This window comes from Ornithodoros turicata, chromosome 1 (genome assembly GCF_037126465.1).
Source record: "Ornithodoros turicata isolate Travis chromosome 1, ASM3712646v1, whole genome shotgun sequence".
NCBI lineage: Eukaryota > Metazoa > Arthropoda > Arachnida > Ixodida > Argasidae > Ornithodoros > Ornithodoros turicata.
Genome location: NC_088201.1, coordinates 140,323,450 through 140,343,513, shown reverse-complemented (window position 1 = coordinate 140,343,513; position 20,064 = coordinate 140,323,450). Strand labels below are relative to the sequence as shown.

General features: G+C 45.5%; 1 long non-coding RNA gene across 1 annotated transcript; it reads left to right on the top strand.

The window, feature by feature from the left end:
- Positions 1–18,554: 18,554 nt before the first annotated feature.
- Positions 18,555–19,864, top strand: LOC135369991 (uncharacterized). The gene is made up of 4 exons (XR_010415174.1): positions 18,555–18,569; positions 18,776–18,829; positions 19,551–19,604; positions 19,811–19,864. It is a non-coding gene; the product is annotated as an uncharacterized LOC135369991 (long non-coding RNA).
- The last annotated feature ends 200 nt before the right edge of the window (positions 19,865–20,064 follow it).

Genomic DNA, 20,064 nt, shown 5'->3' with positions numbered 1-20,064 from the left:
GCAAGTGGTCTGCTCATTGGCCCATCTGACTACAAGCCTCTCATTGGTCACTTATGTCTAGAGCTCCCTAACAGGCTCGCACTGCACTTCCACTCATCGCTAGACCCGACTGCTACTCCCCCTAATCTCTAGATGAGATAGTATAAGTTTAACTGTGGGATATTTACCATAAGATAGATTTAGCCTGGGGCTGGTAGGCTCCAACTTCTATCGACTCATGCCTCCATCCACGACTGCTCACTGGCTCACAATGAAACTTTTTCACATGCTCTGCCCTACACATACAAGAGATGGCGCCGCTTGTCTTTGCAAAGATGGACAGCTGCCATTGCATTGGTGACTCATTTCTATCCAACTGGTTCATACGTCTAGAGAGACAGCGTTAGAAGGCTTACATGCCGCCGCCTGTTCACATAGCCACAGTTGGAAATGGGAATTTTTTTTTTCAGGGTACGTATCTCAAAACACGCTTTACACAAGTAAAGTTGGCTTCCCCCGGTTGCATGCGTGCGTTAGGTGCAGCCCACCCCATCTGGCTGCCCTCTGGTTCACAATGAAACTTTTTCACATGCTCTGACGGCGCCGAAGAAGGTTCCCTACACATAGAAGAGATAGCGCCGCTTGTGATTACCCTCTTTGCAAAGATGGACAGCTGCGTCGCGCCATTGACTCATTTCTATCCAACTGATTCATACTAGAGATCTAGCGTTAGAAGGTTGAACAGATTACATGCCGCCGCCTCCCGCTGTTCACATAGCCACAGTTGCTAATGGGAAATTAAAAAAAAACGTTTTTAGGGTACACATCTCAAAACACATTATACACGAGTAAAGTTGGCTTCACCTGGTTGCATGCATGCGTTAGGTCAAGCCCATCCCTGAGAACAAGCTTGTAGGATCGTTTAGGATGTGTGTGTGCTTTGCAGTTCAACCTAAAAATTGTTTCAATGAAGCAGAATGGCAAATGATGCAATGGAGCGCGTTCATTCCTGAGAACGAATCTTGTGACAGAACCAAAAAAAAAAAAAAAAAAACGTTTCAATGTGTAGTAAACAAAGTGGAAAAGACTCCGTGATTCTAATCAGGGAAGCCAGCACGCGTTCGAAATAAGCAGGAAGAAGCACATGATCGAGAAAACATCGATAGTTGATGCTGTGCAGAGAAGCTGGCTTGAGAGAAAAACAACTTGAATGAAGCAACTTGAATGATCAATAAACCCTATAGAGCTTGGGTCCGTTTTTATTTTAGACAGCGCGCATTCAACACACGAAATTAAATAAATCGAGCAGAATGACAATAGCATAGTGGCGCTATGTGGTGAAGCTCAAGACGCACTGACGCTCCAACGCTTATTAAACAATGCTATGCACGCACGTACTCAAGCTTAAAAAAAGAAGACTCAACCCAAGCTAAGTATGAAGAAACAGAATTTTACATTGCTCCCCTCAGAATATTCTGTCAAACAAAGCCAGCGTACACGACACAGCTCGTACGCAGAGCACAACTGGAAGCACCCTTAGAAATATAAGTTCAGGGCACAACGTCGCACTATGAACGAGTTCATCTCGGAAAAAATGCGCTCACCTTCACAGACGGGCAGATAGATTCACGAGCACTATGCAGCAATATCTGAAACATGCGGCGCGTGGACAGCTCACGCGACTTTATCCTGGTGGTGGTGGTGGTGGGTGGTGATAGGGCTTGCCGTTGTCGGCCTCACGTATGTGGGCAACGTCACGACTGACGCCCTGGGGGAATGTGCGTCCTGGACCGACTTCTAACGGAACTGTGCCGACATATGTCTGAAAGTGTCTGAGGAAAACCCAGGAAAAACCCCAGACAGCACAGCCGGCACCGGGATTCGAACCCGGGTACCTCCCAGTCTCGACGTGACATGGCCAGGGCGCTAACCACTGAGCCAGTTATATTGCAGTTTTAGACTTCAACATAAGATATTAATTAAATCAAGCACAAAGCACAGTGATGCTATGTCGTGACTGAGCAGCGACTTGACAACCGCGAAAGTGCGAAGCCTCAGTGTGTCGTGTGAGATGGATCAGTTCGTATGCAAACGCATGCTGGCAGATTTACAATACGTACACAAGTTTTTAGATGGACACGGAGAAGAGAGTGATTTTAGTGACATTTTGAGAGCTATTCCCGAGCGGAGTACTCATAAAATAAGACAGTTTATGAGGTACAAGTTGGAACTGTTGGAGCGATATAGAAACGGAGAACCCATCAACGATACAATCATAAATACAGGGTTTTCCGTCACCGTGTTGCATGACTACTGGAAAAACAACCACACGAGCTTGGACATTACCGTCGTCGATGGAAAGGAACGTGCTGTCTCCACGTTAGAAGACGTCCTCGCTAAAGTGTTGTGAATAACGTGTTTACCACAAAAAATTTTTTCATAATCTTTATTGATTGTGACATAAAGTTCGCACGAAATAAATGCGGGAGTGAAGCAACCACTATAGTTTTATGATGTAAAACAAATTCAACTCGCGAACACGAACTACGCAGGGGTATTGCCACCCATTGAGTAGATATCTAGTGACAGCGCGAAATATTCATTGTTTACGCACATTGAGAACATCCATAGATTTTTTATGCAAATAAATGTTTATTTCTTGTGCGGTTTCACTCAATCCTTGGAAATATAAACCGACCGCTCACTTGGTAAATCGTACAACAACAACATTGATTCCACCGATAGACCAGCATGCGTAGCAGGAGGAGAGCTTGAAGAATATCTACAGGTATAATGTCTTCGTAGCTCGACCTCCTTAGGACTTCATCGATATTACGTGATATTTTGAATAGAAATGAGACTCCTTGCTTTCGCTCGATTACGTAGTACATACGTAAGATCTTGTCCACGGCGCTGTCTATCCTGTCATCTGCGCTGAATCTTTTGTTGATGAAAGCTTCATATATTCCTTCCGGCACTTCCTGTTCAGGTATCCATTGGAAGAAGGTTGTTACAACATCGAGGACCACGCGTCCTACAGAAAATGTGATTTTCGTCAGCTCTGTGAAGAGAGGGCTGGGGCAAGATATCGATATACCCCTTCTTCTATCAAACACCATGCTGTGTCGATGTGCTATCCCGAATGGTGTGCGGTGGGAGCTCGAATTGCACAGCGTGTTGCCTATTTACAGATATAGAGGGAGAGTATTTTCGCACCACTTACATCAGGCTTCGAAAGTACCTTATTCCCCATACTTTGTTTTAGGGTTACTCCATGTGTGGTTATAAAGATACGCGATGTCGAACGCCCGCGTGGCAATTTCAAAAAATGCGTCGAATGAGGTAGGCTGGACGTTCGAAACCGTCTGTTCATGCATTCAAAAATCTTTTGTGCGGACGAAAGAGCTTTATTTTACGTGAGGATTACAGTTTTACTCGATCTTTAGGGGACAGCCATCCGGTTCGTACATGACACGACAGCATTCATTCCAGAGGTAAACTAAGACGTGCAGCAGATGGAGTGCTTGAAGAATATCTATGCCCGCGATGTCTCTGTAGCCGTATCTCTTTAGGACTTCGCCGAGATCGCGTGATATCATGAATAGATTCGCATCTCCTTTTTCTAGCTCAATTTCGTGGTATACTCGTAGGATCTCGTCCAGAGCATCGTCTACCCTGTCGATGGTGGTGAATGGTGAATCGTTTCCCGATGAAAGCTTCATAGAGACCCCGCGGTACTGCATCTTCCGGAATCCAACCGAAAAACGCCGTCAAAACATCGAGGACCGTTCGCCCTGCTGAAAATAGTGCTTTTGATTAGACAGCGACGATAAAATCGCAATACCTTTTCTAATTCGGCTGTGGATTTCCATGGTGTGTGCCGTTGAATCTCTTCAGTGTTTCTTACAAATCTGCACCATCATACGAGTCCCACGTCTCACCACAAAGGCCAGAACTTGTTTGAGCACGCTGAAACAAATTATGATATGACACGCGCGTGGGAGTGGGACTTGTTTGATCGCGCAGAACAATTTACGTTGTTGTAGAATATCGCCTGATGCGCTGGAAACACCATGCAGAACCCGCCTGGGAACCCAAAACTACTTCTTTTACTAATAGCCAGAACTTGTTTGAGCACGCTGAAACAAGTCATGATATGGCACGCGCGTGGGGGCGGGACTTGTTTGGTCGCGCAGAACAGTTTACGTTTTTGTAGAACATCGCCTGATGCGCTGGAAACACCATGCAGAACCTGCCTGGGAACCCAAAACTACTTGTTTTACTAATAGCCAGAACTTGTTTGAGCACGCTGAAACGCGCACGCACAGTGATGCGTGAAACAGTTTTATTTTTTCCATAATGCTGTTTGATCGCGCAGAACGTTTGGGAGATGATATAAAATGGCTTTAAAATATCGTGGCGCTCTCCACAAACTATACTCGCTTAGTCGATGAGTACGTGCTATATAATCCTTCTTCCTTCTCCTTATCACCTATCTATATAGCTTCTCCATCACACAACACAGCATCCCCCCCCCCCTAAAAACAGGAAATACTTTTATTTTACTGCCGAATGAACTGAAAATGAGAACTTTCCTCATCTTCCTCGTTGTGCGCTTGACCCAGAGTCGACCGACGGACGGAACTCAAATGCGCCCTTGGAGGGTGGTGCGATTTTGTTTACACAATCATGCCCGAGCGCGCTCGCGCGAAGGACACTTCGAACTTCTTGGAAACTGCATAAGCGAACCCTTTTTGGTGCTTGTTTCGGCAATGAGCAGGTGGTGACGCGGGCTCATAGGGATATTTTTTTCTTCTCATAGCGTGGTGTGATCACTGCTTACTCTTGGTTTTAATACGCGCGGCCTCGGAAAACATGATTTACGAGGTGACCCAGTTTCTCGGAGAAGGCCTATTTACATCACCTTGACGCAACATTTTTTTTCGCTAGGGTCCGCCGTAGAGTTTGGCCTTAAAGCGCGTTTTGATATAAAACAGATGGCTCCAACACCGGCTCGTCTTCAAGGTGACCCAATTTCTCTACTTGCGACCTTGCGGAAACGAGCGAGCACTGATATAAAAGAGATGGTCCCAACCGGAGGGTTATATTATGCGCCTGTGATCCGGCTATCTAGTTTTCCGTGCGGCTGGCACGGTAAGTTGGCGACATGCGGGTGAACCTGGAAGTTGCGCGACAAAATACTTTCGGCATATAGTTCGGCACAAAGACATTGCCGCATTCAACTACCACAAAGGCGGGAGCAGTCGTAATGCTAATGTCCATTGTTGTAAGCAACGGCCTCACCTGGAAGGCACTTGGCGACATCCTCGGCTTCGTCAACAAACTTTTTGAACCAGAGAACGCTGTTTTACCGCGCAGCAAGTACCTGTTCCGGAAGTTGTGGGCAAAAAAAGCAAAGGAGTGTACCCTGTTCCATCATTTATGTTCCACATGTGGATCACTCTGGGACAACAGTGGCGAGTGTGAAATTCGTGGAGAGATCACAAAGATTTATGGCAACAATCCATGTTTTGTGCTATTCAGCATGCAGGGGCAACTTAAGTTTGCTGCAGAAAAGAACAAGCAGGAGTTGCACAGAAACATAATGTCGTCCAGCTCAGAGACATGTGTGATAAGTGACATGAGCAGCGCCGCAGGCTATGTTGCGTTGAAGGAAATGGTAGGCCTACGTACATCTGACTACCACAGAAATAGAAGCTGCAAGGATATACTGGATAGTGGTGGCACAGCAGCAGTCTTTCGGCCATCAACCGACCGAGCATAAGTCTCTTCAGAATACGTCAGTCTTCCAAGACGAGCATGGTACACTGCGCATGGAGGGCCGCCTGCAGTATGGAGGATGCGCAGATTCAGTTAAGCACCCTATAATCATCCCTTCGGATCACCCAGTCACCGCTTTGCTAGTGATGAGCACGCATACAAGGCTTCTCCATACAGATGTTCAAGAGACTCTAGCCGAACTCGCAGAAGAATATTGGGTCATATGAGGTCGACACGTCGTCAAAAAAGTCATCGATCAGTGTCTTGTCTGTGAACGCGCCAAGGCTCGCGTCTGTACTGAGCCAATGGCCCCTTTGGCGCGCGATCGGGTATCTCCCTCACCACTATTTGAGGTAATTGGCACGGATTATGCAGGACCACTTTATTACAAGTCATCCACTGGTGGAGCATTCAAGAAGTCCTACATACTCACTTTTACATGCGCCGTCACGAGGGCCATTCACCTTGAGCTCACGAGGTCAATGTCGGCCGAGGATTTCATGCAAGCGTTCAAAAGATGCATCGCGAGACGTGGTGTTCCGCTGAAGATCTATTCTGACAACTTCCTCACATTTAAACGTCTTCGCCGAGACCTCACCCTGGCACGGCTGTCCCAGGACTCTCAAGTCACCATGCTCCTTACATCGAACCGAGTCACTTGCGTTTCATTGCTGAGCGTGCTGCCTGGTGGGGAGGGTTTTGGGAAAGGTTGATCCGCAGCGTCAAGATCTCCCTCCGCAAGGTTTTGGGAAAGAGCACGCTGAGGTTCGAGGATCTAGCTACGGTTGTCACTCAGGTGGAAGCTGTCATCAATTCGAGACCCCTCACCTACATCTCTGAAGATCCAAGCGACTCCGAAGCGCTTTCACCTGCTCACTTCTTGGTGGGGAAAAGACTCACAGCCCTTGCAGCACCCCGCCCATTGGATGCGGGCAACTCGACGTCGGGTAATCTCCGAAGACGCAGGGCCTACCAAGAAAACCTGACCGCTGTTCTTTGGGCGAAATGGACCAGGGAATACGTTTTGTGGTTGCGATCGGTGAATGTCTGTCCGCCATGCTCTTCGGCTGGCATCAGGGTAAATGGTGGTAGATGGTAAATGGTGGCTAAGGAAAATGTATCCCGAGTAGCATGGCCTCTGGGTCGAGTCGAAGAGGTATTCGTCAGCGCAGACGGCAGAGTACGGTCATGCCGTGTAAGGTTGGCGGACGGGAGGATGTTAACCCGACCAATCCAGCTGCTTTACAGGCTGGAGGGCGATACTGCGTGAGCTTCGGAATTGTTCCGCGGGGGAGTGTGTTGAGGAAGATGGCACAATGACGTCACTACGCATCATCCTCGTGATCGCGCATGAGCGAGGGTTTTTTCATTCCACTTGAGTTTGCTGCATTAAACGGACATCCCACCTACGTACAGGTGACTTGACTCTGACTGTAAACATGGATGGAAGTCGCATTTTTCATTCATAATAATGGCACCGTGATGTTACACGTAAGGTTTGTCTGCGGAGTGTGGCGACGTGTTGCACGTTCCGCAGGGTAGGACTGCGGATAATTTTTACCACCTGGGGTTCTTTTGACGTGCGCCAGAAATCTCCGACACACGGTGCTGGAAACAATTCCTGCTGAAAAAAAAACAGTATACTGGACATACTGGAACCAGTAACCGTATCACAATGGATTATTAACCCAGTATGGCACTGGTTTTACTGGTCTTACTGGACAACCCTGGTCTTACTGGGCCATGCTGGTTAGTGGACCACGCTGGTTTTTACTGGACCACACTGGTTTTTACTGGGTATCCAGTGCCGACACTGGTTCCAGCTAGGCAGACCCTTTCTTCTTGTTTTGAATGACTGGCTCTACTGCAGTGCTGACTCTATGTTTGGCAGACCCAAGCTTTGCATATGAGAGTGTATGTGAGTAGTGTGATCAGTAATTAGTGTGGCCTGCCGGTAACAAGGTGGTGCAGATGTATTAATCATTTGTTGTCTCACCAGCTTGCTGATGTGGTAAGGCTAGCTCAAGTCCATGCATGATACCCCAGTCCAAGAGTAACATCTGTACTGTTTTCTCCTGCAAACACTTTATTTCCCTGCCTATGCCGGCACTTTCCGCCTCTTGCCTTGGCGTGCAGTGTCGGCAAAAAAGTCGGCCAGGGCTCGCCTGACTGCCTTCATTCTTGCTTCCTCCGGCAAGTCAGTGCCATGAGTTTCAGTATATCCCCTGCTGAAAAAAACAGTATCATTCTGACTGGGATTTTAACTGGTGCAGACTGGCCAGACTGAAAATATCACTGGTCTCACTGGAAACAGCACTGGGAAGACTGGAATTTAAACTGGTGAAACTGGACGCCAGTCTACACTGGGTACTGGTTACACTGGAGAGTGACTGCTTAGGCTGGAAATTACACTGGTAGACTGGACAGCAGTCTGTGATGTTGACTGGTGAGGCTGGAAATCCCAGTGGTTGACTGGACACCAGTCTGTGCTGGTCACTGGTGAGGCTGGAAATCCCAGTGGTTAACAAGACACCAGTCTGTGGTGGTCACTGGTGAGGCTGAAAATTTCACTTGAAGACTGGACCCCAGTCTGTGGTGTTGACTGGTGAGGCTGGAAATCCCAGTGGTTGACCAGACACCAGTTGGGATTAAACCATTGAAGGTATCACGTGGAGTTTGTCCCCAAAGAGCAGTTCAGATCAGAGGTTTAACCGCAATGACTCAGGGGTTCATGACTCATTACGAATTTTACTGAAATGCAGGCAGTGCCATTTTTTGTGTGTGTTGGACCTGTCTAAGTCATGGCTGTGGTCACGATGACAGTCTCACAAACGCTATTCTGCCACAACATTCTCCTGCGAGAAACTGCCCTGTTGCTGTGTACACGTCGCAGTGCAGGCACTAAATTGTTGGGTGGGAATAATCAGGAAATAAGCATGTGCTGTGCTGGAATATTTCCTTCTGCCACCAACGGTTAAGTAATGCGTGACATGCTGTTGTGTTGCTACATCATCTGGCGGCATCGCTGTGAATTATTTCCACAAAAATGTTGCGCTATTTGGAATGCCTTCAGACCTCGTTTTCTGGTTTGCTTACAATTCAATTGTTTATACTATAGCTAATGTGAGCTTGTGCGATCGAGAAGCTAATTACGCAGAATTTCATGAAAATATCAATATAGCACTCAAATACGAAATAACAATAAAGTACTAACTCGTAATGACTAAATTCGACTTGCCTCAATTTTACCTGCTAATGTGCTGCTAACTCTTCACTGCTAAACATGTGCATGTCTAGCAGTGAAGAGCTGGCAACATTGCTTGCTATATATAAGCTTAGTCAAAGAGCAGAGGAGGAGGTCAGTGCACGAAACCATCTAGGAGTGCCATGGGGCTTTCGGGTCTTCTTCTGGCCTTTGGAAATACATTTCAATATACTGCATACCTTTAATTCCATTTAATGACATTTTATTTCACAAAAGATGCCTTGTGCTGAAGTGCTTCTGTGCAAGAAATGATGTTGTAGTATCATGGCTAGAATGGTACAATCAGCTGCAGCTGCAATCTGCAGACTCATTGATAAAAAAAAATATATATATATACAGGGTGTCCCAGCGAAGGTGGACCAGCGTGCTTCACAAACAAAGAGACAAAAGAAAACTGGAAGCTGTATTTACGGTACTTGAGTAGGAAACAGGTTTTACTAATTATGTAGCACCTGTTTCTTACTCAAGTAGCATAAAGGACCCCAATAAGAAGTACAGTTCATGCTGCCCACGTGACAAGTGAATACATAACTGAAAAGATACCACAGGACCCTTTGATGAAACATCTCAATTCAACACTTCACTCTGCATCGAACCCTGCACTTCACACCATGTATGCCATGATGAAAGTCTTCACAGTTGTTTGCAGCAATCAGTCACGCTCGATACTGTTTGGCAAATCACAAACATAAGAACGCCCACCCGGAAAGGAAATAAATAGGCAGACGTCATTGATGTTCCCAGGTTCCAGAATGCTCACTTGTGACCGCTGGGACAAGAAACACTCTTTAATATGTGCTGGCAGCGCGAGGGAAGGCACAGCCACAATAACCTTCCTGCATATCAACAGGCACTTCCGGGCATCCTGCACGCGTGTTTCAATTATCTTTTCTATCCTGTTGTACTGTCCTTCACAATCCACAAACGCAGTGGAGTCACTTTTTCTTGATCTTGTGTAAGCAGTGCTGTTGAACACTTGATAAATAAACCGGTAAAATTCAGCAACACCGCCTACTGGGCTGCCCAGATGGTTTTCCACGGCCTGAAGCTCTGCTTGAGTTAGGTTTCCGGGTTGTCCACAACCTAGCATTGAGGCTCCCCCAGCGTGCGAGGCAGACTGGATGGGAGGGTAACCAAGAATGTGCTCACAAGCAACCTTCTCCTCATCTGGAAGACAGCCATTTGCCAAAGCAACTTCGAGCTCCTGTGCCATGACAACTCTTTCCGTTATTTGGTGTGGCACACCTTTTGCAGCTGAGACAAGGTTCATCAGTGTCCCATTGCCTCCCTCAAAAACGAATGCTGAGCTGGTCCAGAGGGGTCCCAGAAATCTCACTGACTGGACAAGGTGGAGCAGTGCATGAACGTTGAATGTCATGAACGTGTCCCCATACAAAGGGATACAACGTTCAACAAATCTTCTGAGGAGTCCTTCTGTAGAACAGAACAGAAAAATTGAGAACAGTTGATCTTCACACGCTACTACAAAAAAATAATTAACAGATCTCAGGTCTCTAACCGCTACACATACAGGCTAAGGGCTGAAATTTATGCCATTGACGTGAAGCTGTCGAAAATAATACACCTTCTATCCAACATGCACTGATACAATGAAATTCATAATAATTAGGGGCGTGCGAATATTCGAAATTTCGAATACGCGTCCAATATGTTTAATATTCTTATTCGATTGGATTCGAGAGTTCAGTATTCGCGATTTTCGAATAAATCGGATATCATCGAATATTCATCGAAAATTTGGAAGAAGCTGAACCTAGCATTTAGGAAGACCTGCTACCCAATAATAATAATACAAAAAGAAATATTCAATCAGACTCCCCCCGCCCGCTCTTGTTTTTGCTGAGCCGGTACTGTACGAGACCGTCACTTTCAGTAAACCAAATATACTGGGCACAGACAGCAGGGCAAAAGTGAAGGAGACAGACTCTCCGTGGCTGATATTGCGAATGATGTGAGAGCTCGTTCTGGGTCACGAGCCAAGAGTTCAGATGGGGAGAATATCACCAAAATCGAAACGAGTATCTGTGCTTTCTACTCCCATCTTTCTCTCAATTTTTGCTCATTCGTGAAAATTATGCCATCAAGTTACGCTATCAAGCCCCATCTTACCTGCGTGAGTAAGATCCCGTTCAGATATTTTCTCTCTCAGCAGTAGATGGACGGCTTCAGATAGTTGGGTGAGGTGCCTCCAGTACTCCCTTGGAAGAATGTTTGCCGTGCACGGAATGCTGTAGAACAGCAGCCAATGTCTCAGCTCTGATGACTTCCAGTGGACACGGTCGTCCACGCTTCTGGGTAGCCTTGTTATGCAATGAGGAGGCCTAATTGACAGCAAAAGACTGTTGATCTTGGACAGGTGGGCACGTGAGCCTGAAAGTAGTACAGATATATCACAGTGAACAACGTTATAAACAGACAGGCTTACGTGCATGGGAATTTATTTTTATTAACATTTTCTGTTCATACTGCTACAATCGTAGTGACTATCATGCTCTACGCGTTAGCTAGCAACATGGGCCTTGTTTTGCACTGCAGCCTTAGTTGACGTTCTGTTGCATACTGATGAATATTCAGGGCAGTGCTCTTCAGCATGTGTCCAGTCATGCCTACAGCATGGGAAGCTCCGTACAGGATGCAAATGCACTGTAGTAGTAAAAATGGTGTGTACTATTGACTACAAATAGGAAAGCCTTCCCCATATTATTGGCCAGGAAAGTTAGTATTAAATTCAGAAAATAATGGGGGTCCCATGACACAGTTCACTTTGCTGCAAGCACTTTGATTTGTGAATAGAGAGTTGAAGGGATGACATTACCTATGTAGTAACGCTCCGACGAGTGAGATGAGCCAAATATGTAGTCCCTGATCTGTCGTGTCACTCCAAGCAGCCCCGAGTGCATGTATTCGACGCTGCACCCCCACACAAGGTCAAATCCTGTGTATTATAAGAATTTCAATGTTATATGAGTACATTTTAAACAAAATAACTGTGCAAGTAACATCACTGATGAATACCTGGCAGGTTCATGAGTGGCGTCGGGCCCTTAACACCATTTATATCAGTGTCTAACTCTAGAGCCAGATCACGGACGACAAGAGCAGAAGTCCTCTCCTCTACAGGGTGCTGGCTAACGTAGCGAACACAGTCTGAAAAGCACAGTCAAGTTAAGTGTTTTCGGCAAAGAAGTTGCCAAGTTCTTCTCAAATTTATACTGATGTGTACTTACTATCAATGTATTCACACGTTATGAGGCACCAGGTGCAAGAGCTGTAGCCATTATGCTGCTTCATGTTGAGAACAGCTGCTCTTGCTGGTGCATCCACTGCGAAGCAAAGCACAAATGCCTTTGACCTGTAGTTGTGACCATCAGCTTCCCAGAGCACTGGCTCGATGCTGTTGATCTCCTCTACAAACTTTGTTAAAAAAACTGACATATCGGGGTGGCTCTTTTCAAACCACAGTCCAGCGAGAGTGCAGTTCTTGAAGCGTGCACGAGTAGGCAGTTCATTGTCTACAAACTGGATCGGCCACACAGACGTATTTGACGATTTAAAAAGGGGGCTTCCGTCTGTGTTCACGGTAAGAGTGAGGTCACCATCACGCAGTCCCGCTGCCCTCCTTAAAGCTTCATAACCTGCTGCAGACGTGATGTCAGCTATGACACCTCTTTCTGAAGTTGAAGTCATGCTTCTGTGCAGCTCATGCTTGTTCTTGTCTATCACAAACTTAAGTTGCTTCTGCATATCAAATAATACAAAACATGGATTGTTTCCATCAACTCTTGCGTTCTCTCCACAAACTTTGCACTGCATGCCAGAGTGGGAAGTAATATCTAAAGGCGATTCACACGCCGCACACAGATGATGGAAATTGGTACATTCTTTGGCTTTCTTCGACCAAAGCTTCCGAAACAAGTACTTACTTCGTGGTAAGACATTGTTCTCAGGTTCAAAAAGCTTGTTAACAAAGCCAAGTATGTCCCCAAGCGCCTTCTAAGTCAAGCCGTTGCTCACTACAATTGACATGAGCATAGCGACTGCACCTGCCTTCGTAGTTGTTGAGTGAGGCAGTGTTTCTGCACCAAATTCGTTGAAGCAGGTGGTTAGAACATCTTCCTCGGAGCCAGTTTCAAGGGAAGCAGTAACTGTGTCGTAGTCTTCGATCGTGGGAGAAGACGCTCCTGCAGTATTTTCCCAAAGCTCTTCGTCAGACATACTTTCCCCGAAGTGTTGGGAAGTCAGCAGAGCTTCACTGCCTCCGGAGCTCACGTTGTCGTCAGCTGCACTGAGAACCAACTCGGCACCGGGCAGATCAGAGTTTTGGGTATCAGACAGCTGCGCTGTCGAAATATCCCTGCCTTCACGGAGACGCCTATACCGCAACGTTGACACTGGTACGGCGAATGGAGCATCACTGTCGAGGTACGTCTTCCGACGTTTGGGACTCCTGGAGCGGCAGCCGTCGTCGCAGCTGGCTGCTGCCATACGTACAGAAAACTTTGCTACTGCTTATTGAAAACGGAGCATAAATGCGATGGTGCCACAGGCGCGTAACAAGACGACACAAATGACAAAACTGGATGGATTCGTAACTAACTACAATCGATCACATTGTTGTCTGACGCCCTGCCCTCTCGAAGCGGACACATTCATATTACTAATCCTGGTGCCAACGAATGCACTTTACCTATCACCCTCTTTGTGTTTTATAGAACAACGCTTGAGGTTATGGTAGAGCATGTGACCATTACCAGACAATATAATGTTGGTAGCTGATGGCTGCGTGAAACCAATTATATTTCGGTTTCGGTCTCGCGTGAACAGAAAAAAATGAAAAAGAAAATCTGTCATGTCGTCTGGTATCGGGAACGGAGGTACGTTTATTTTTTGGCCAATTTGTGACACAAAAGTGAACATAAAGAAGTAACCAGTATATATGAATGCAGTCGACGAAGTGTGCCAAGAGCCTACATAGACGCATCGGTTGTCAAGATCACCGTTGTCTCATTGACATTGTCAAAGCGCAACGCCCCACAGGACGTTTTTGCCGACGACGAACGAAACGACGAAACGAACGAAAATGCGTACCATTTTTCAGAAAATAACGTTTTTCGATTTTTTATCCCTGGATTAGAAATTTGTCCATCGTAAGACAAAATATTGCTGCTGTGATGACAGATGAAAAATCAGCCCGTGCAGTTCCTGAAGACATGAAACATTGTCGACCCTTTTGTTTAAACCAGGGTATGGGAAAAATAAGAGGGAAAAAATAGTCATCAGATAAGCCGCACCGGCGGATAAGCCGCGTAGCGCCCGCGAAAAAGAAAAAAAATCGTGCATAAGCCGCAGATAATACTTGTGAGATTACGGTATAAGCTGGAAGTGAACCACAACCTAATATTTATAGTACCTCAGTTATTTTCAGCACAAACAGGCTCACATGACCCCTTCAGCATGCCCTTCAGTGGCTACCAAGCATTGATCAAGTGTGGATACCTTGCGTTCCTCACCATTTGCATTAGCTAGTGACCATTGGAAGCAGCACTGCTACGGGTGGTTCTGGACACCCTTCTTCCAACACGCCAGAAAAGGGATTGCGCTACTACAGGGTGGCAGACGGGAGTCAACTCTATCTCCTTTACGACACAGATGAGTGAACGAGGCTGAAGCACCTTCCTAGCCGCCATATCAAATTGTAGAGAATGCGTTAACGAGATGAAATTCAGTCCGAGAAGATAACAGTCATATAAGTGTAACTGACAGTAGGGTTAGAAAGCAGGCGAGCTGGTGGTAGATATCCATGATGAAAAACCCGAGACTAGGTGACGACGAGAAAGGTACAAACCTTGTCTGTGTTTGTCTCTTTCTCGTCGTCACCTAGTCTCGGGGTTTTTCATCATGGATAAGTGATTTAAATCATATTAATCCGATTTAAATCAAATAAATTCGATAATTTTTTTTTGAACGAAGTCTTTTTTACAGCCCTGCTGGTCCAGACATGCTCCAAGCACAAGTCAGGGCAAGAGGGGCAAGAAGATAAGACGACAAGATAGAATTTTGTCATGATATCTTCTTGTCCCTTCTTGTATCGCGTTCTCTTCCCTCGTCATGCGCCACTTCCCTCGAGGAGTACAGGCGAAAGCCAAAGACTACATTTTTTATGCTGCGTTCTTTTCATATTTCTGTCATTCCCATTGCAATGAGCATCGTTGAGCCAGTAGCCAGTAGAACCGCCACTAGCCGATGTTGCAGATCCGTCTAGCGGATTTAATCCGACCGAATCCGGCCACGTATCCAACCCAGTCCTCAACTGCAAGTGCCCGCGACCAGTCACGTTGTTTGATAGCCAACCCCGAATCATATTTACTTGTTACTTATTTGGTTCAGTTTTTTCTTTGCCAGCGCTGCATTTCAATGCATGCGTACGTCAACTACGTTTCCGACGAGGTAAAGGCGATTGTGCCTGTCCCGTTGGTACGAGACTTTCGACCAAGGAATGCCTCGGATTTCAACAGCACACCACGAATGGTGTATTGGTGCTCTAAGAATGGTAGCGACGAAGAGTACTACGAAGCAGTGATCTTGGACCTAGGAGGTAACGTGCTGTTGCGTTCTCTTTTCTTTTCTGAGGGTTTATTGCTGCTGTGTAACCATGTCGTGGAAGCTGACATATCCCACGTGTGGTGTAGTTCCGTATCGGGACCGCTCGTTTTTAAAAATTACTGAAACTGTTAGGAAAGTAAATATTGCATAGAAGTGGAAGAAGATCATATACTGAATCTAAAAACGTAAGAATTATAAATCTTATAATTTATAAAAATTATAAATTATAAATAAAGATTGCGGATCGCCATGAAGAAACCGGCGATAAAATTTAAGTTTTATACGTTTTACGCAATATACGAGGGTGATTCCTGTTTAAATTCGTTACTAATTACTTCCTATTTCACGTAAAAGCGTTTGATTTCTGTTTTTATTCGTTTTTCTTTAAAAAAAGCCAGTGGTCCCGATACGGAACTACATCCCTTGAATAAACACTCAGCAACTGTTGTCCGTGTACCGTGATGCCCATATTTTCTGAATTGTGGTTCCAGACTCCAAGGCGGAGTTAATTTTCAAATTGAAATCAAAGAAGCTGCCGGTGCCGCAAATCTTCCACCGCACTGAAGAGTACCATGCATCTGCACACACACTGCATCTGCTTCCATGCATCTGCTTCCCACAACACAAAGGTAGCACTGTTATTTGCATTTGTACAAAGAGAGGAGAACTCGCATCATACTATTTTGTACTGTAGCTTGGTGTGAAACTGTGAAATATTTGGACTTGTATAATCTTATGGCGACATTTGTATCGCACCTGGTACTCCATTAGTGCACTTGCTATATAGACCTATGGCGCAAGTTCTTTTTTCTCTTTTGTCAGAAAGCTCATGCAGATGTCCGCAAGACGAAAGCCAACATAAAGAAGACCCGTCTCAAAGAGACTGCATCTAGAGGCTTGCAAGACAAGACTGCAGCTGGCAAAGTGAGTACTGTTGTCATTAGCAGTGATGGGTAATAGTTAACTACATGTAGCCAAACTAGTTAAACTACCTGATGGCAGAAAAGATTAGTTTCCAACTAATTGCAGAAATGAAGTAGCAGCTGCTAGTTAAACCACTGCTTTGGGTAGTTAACTACAGTAGTTAGGTTAGTACAGGCTCCAACTACTTCCGACTTTGCTGCAAGCTTTGCGGCACGACTCTGTTTCGAGATTGCACGTTGAAATACTTGTTTGATGCGAACTGAGACGCAGAGCAATTGTGCCATGCATGGATTCGAAACCTTCACTTTGAATGCTTCTCTAGCAAAACCTCATTGGCTGTGAGCTAATTCCACGTAAGCTCTATCGCGTGAACATGGAAAGATGACGTTGATTTTGTGACACGGCAAAGGTGACCGAGCGGTCGTACGCTGTATCTACCTTTGCAGACGGTAGCTTTCGCTGCACAGAAATAATTTTTGTTTGTACAATGCCTCAACAAGTTTCCTGTATTACCACTTAATATACGAGTGGCAGCCGTTCAGCCCATGGCTATAAGCAAGAGCGAGTGGAAAAAGAAAAACCAACATGTACCCCGATCCAGGACACCTTCAGGCTTCAGTTGGGCAAAATTGTGATTAAAATTTTTCAGGGCAGGCACAGGGATAGGAGTCGTGTACCTTCTGAGGAAGAATTCAGTTCATCTGATGATTCTGTGGTGCCGGCTAGCTTGCTGGTGCAAAAAGATGAGATCATCGCAAAACTGAAGAAGAAGCTGCATGATGCACAAGAAACGGTCGGGCGACTTACCCTGGCGCTTCTCGACAAAATAGGTACATGAAATTGCAATATTTTTTTTTTCTGATAGTCAAAACTGTGAACTTTGGCTTGAGCTGCACACTCAGAGCACTGAGTAAATTTGCATTGAACTATGTACACATTGCACGTGACTAGGGGTGTTGGAAACATCCTCCGTTCAAGGGGGTTCGTTGCCGAATACAGCGCACCTCCCAGAAATTTTACCTGGAACAAGTCACGACTTTGTGCTTTCAGAGGCCAGAAAATTTTCTTGCAGAAATCCTCTTCAAGGGTCTGTCACCTTCCCGTGCATGACACTGCAGCTAAACCGCCTGGCCCCCTTTATTTTGAACAGCGGCTTGCTGTCATATTTTGTCAAAATGAACAACGGACGAAAAATTCGGAAGAAGACACTGTTTTAATTATTGGCTGAAATATTTATCTCTACCATGACAGCCTTCGGTGTAAAGTGCTGTTTGTTTTTGGAATTTCACACAGAACTAAATATTCAAACAAATCTGTTGCATGCAGAGATAGCACGTGAAGTTGCCAGACAGGATGTTCGTCTGAATGGTAAGTGCTTCCCTGGTTCTTTTGCCATATGGAATGTTATCTTGCTAATTAATGTACTGTACGCATAGCTAGCATAGATATGTCGTCATTTGAATACTGTTACAGTGGCCAGGTCGTTATTGCTTTACAGCCAGCCAGGAGTTCAGCAGCTCAACCGGCAGGATTGCTGCACCGTCCATCAGCCCTGCACCTGCCACTGCTGCAGCATGCGCTGTTACAGGTAGCCGTTGGTTCTGCTAGTTTATCCTTACCTGTACATGTCACTCTGGTTCAAATACTGGCATTAGTGAACTTGTATATTTGCAAAGTTTTCGTCTCCTCAGATTCTTGATTTTTGTAGATGCATGTAACTAGTGACAGTAGTAGGTCATTATTTTTTCTGTTCACTTGTGGTTGTGTTCTACATGTACTGTACAGACATTATTGTCTTGCAGAGCACTATCTGCTGTGCACTCCAAAAAAATCATCAGTGAGACAATCAACCTGGATGGTGTCCAAGGTGAGGACTGGAACTATGATCATTCATGTCACCAGCATCACTAGTAAAGGCACTGAGGTCCATATTTCTCTTTTGTAGAGAGTGAAACATTCCTTGTGGAGCCCTTGCAAATTCCAAGCATACATACAGGTAACCTCCTGAGTTATGCTTTCACATTACACGCATGCTTCAGTATGGTTTGCAAGACCTAGCTTGTTTTATTAATTTTCATTACTCCCCAGCTCGGACTGCATGCGCTACTTTATCTGTGTGTTTCCCTAAGCCCCGACTTTTCATGCAATATAGGAAGCTTCCTTTGTATGTACTAAAACCTATTCTCATTCCCCCTTTTTTAGAGGTGCCCAGCACGTGCCCTCCAGCAGCATTCTCGTCACCAAGCATACATACAGGTAACCTCCTGAGTTACGCTTTCACATTACACACATGCTTCAGTATGGTTCACAAGACCTAGCTTGTTTTATTAATTTTCATCACTGCCCAGCTCGGACTGCATGCGCTACTTTATCTGTGTGTTTCCCTAAGCCCCGACTTTTCATGTAATATAGGAAGCTTCCTTTGCATGTACTAAAACCTATTCTCATTCCCCCTTTTTTAGAGGTGCCCAGCACGTGCCCTCCAGCAGCATTTTCGTCAACAAGCAGACATACAGGTAACCTCCTGAGTTACGCTTTCACATTACACACATGCTTCAGTATGGTTCACAAGATCTAGCTTGTGTTATTAATTTTCATCACTGCCCAGCTCGGACTGCATGCGCTACTTTATCTGTGTGTTTCCCTAAGCCTCGACTTTTCATGTAATATAGGAAGCTTCCTTTGTATGTACTAAAACCTATTCTCATTCCCCCTTTTTTAGAGGTGCCCAGCACGTGCCCTCCAGCAGCATTTTCGTCACCAAGCAGACATACAGGTAACCTCCTGAGTTATGCTTTCACATTGCACACATGCTTCAGTATGGTTCACAAGACCTAGCTTGTTAATTTTCATTACTGCCCAGCTCGGACTGCATGCGCTACTTTATCTGTGTGTTTCCCTAAGCCCCGACTTTTCATGCAATATAGGAAGCTTCCTTTGTATGTACTAAAACCTATTCTCATTCCCCCTTTTTTAGAGGTACCCAGCACGTGCCCTCCAGCAGCATTCTCGTCACCAAGCATACATACAGGTAACCTCCTGAGTTATGCTTTCACATTACACACATGCTTCAGTATGGTTCACAAGACCTAGCTTGTTTTATTAATTTTCATCACTGCCCAGCTCGGACTGCATGCGCTACTTTATCTGTGTGTTTCCCTAAGCCCCGACTTTTCATGTAATATAGGAAGCTTCCTTTGCATGTACTAAAACCTATTCTCATTCCCCCTTTTTTAGAGGTGCCCAGCACGTGCCCTCCAGCAGCATTTTCGTCACCAAGCAGACATACAGGTAACCTCCTGAGTTATGCTTTCACATTACACACATGCTTCAGTATGGTTCACAAGACCTAGCTTGTTTTATTAATTTTCATCACTGCCCAGCTCGGACTGCATGCGCTACTTTATCTGTGTGTTTCCCTAAGCCTCGACTTTTCATGTAATATAGGAAGCTTCCTTTGTATGTACTAAAACCTATTCTCATTCCCCCTT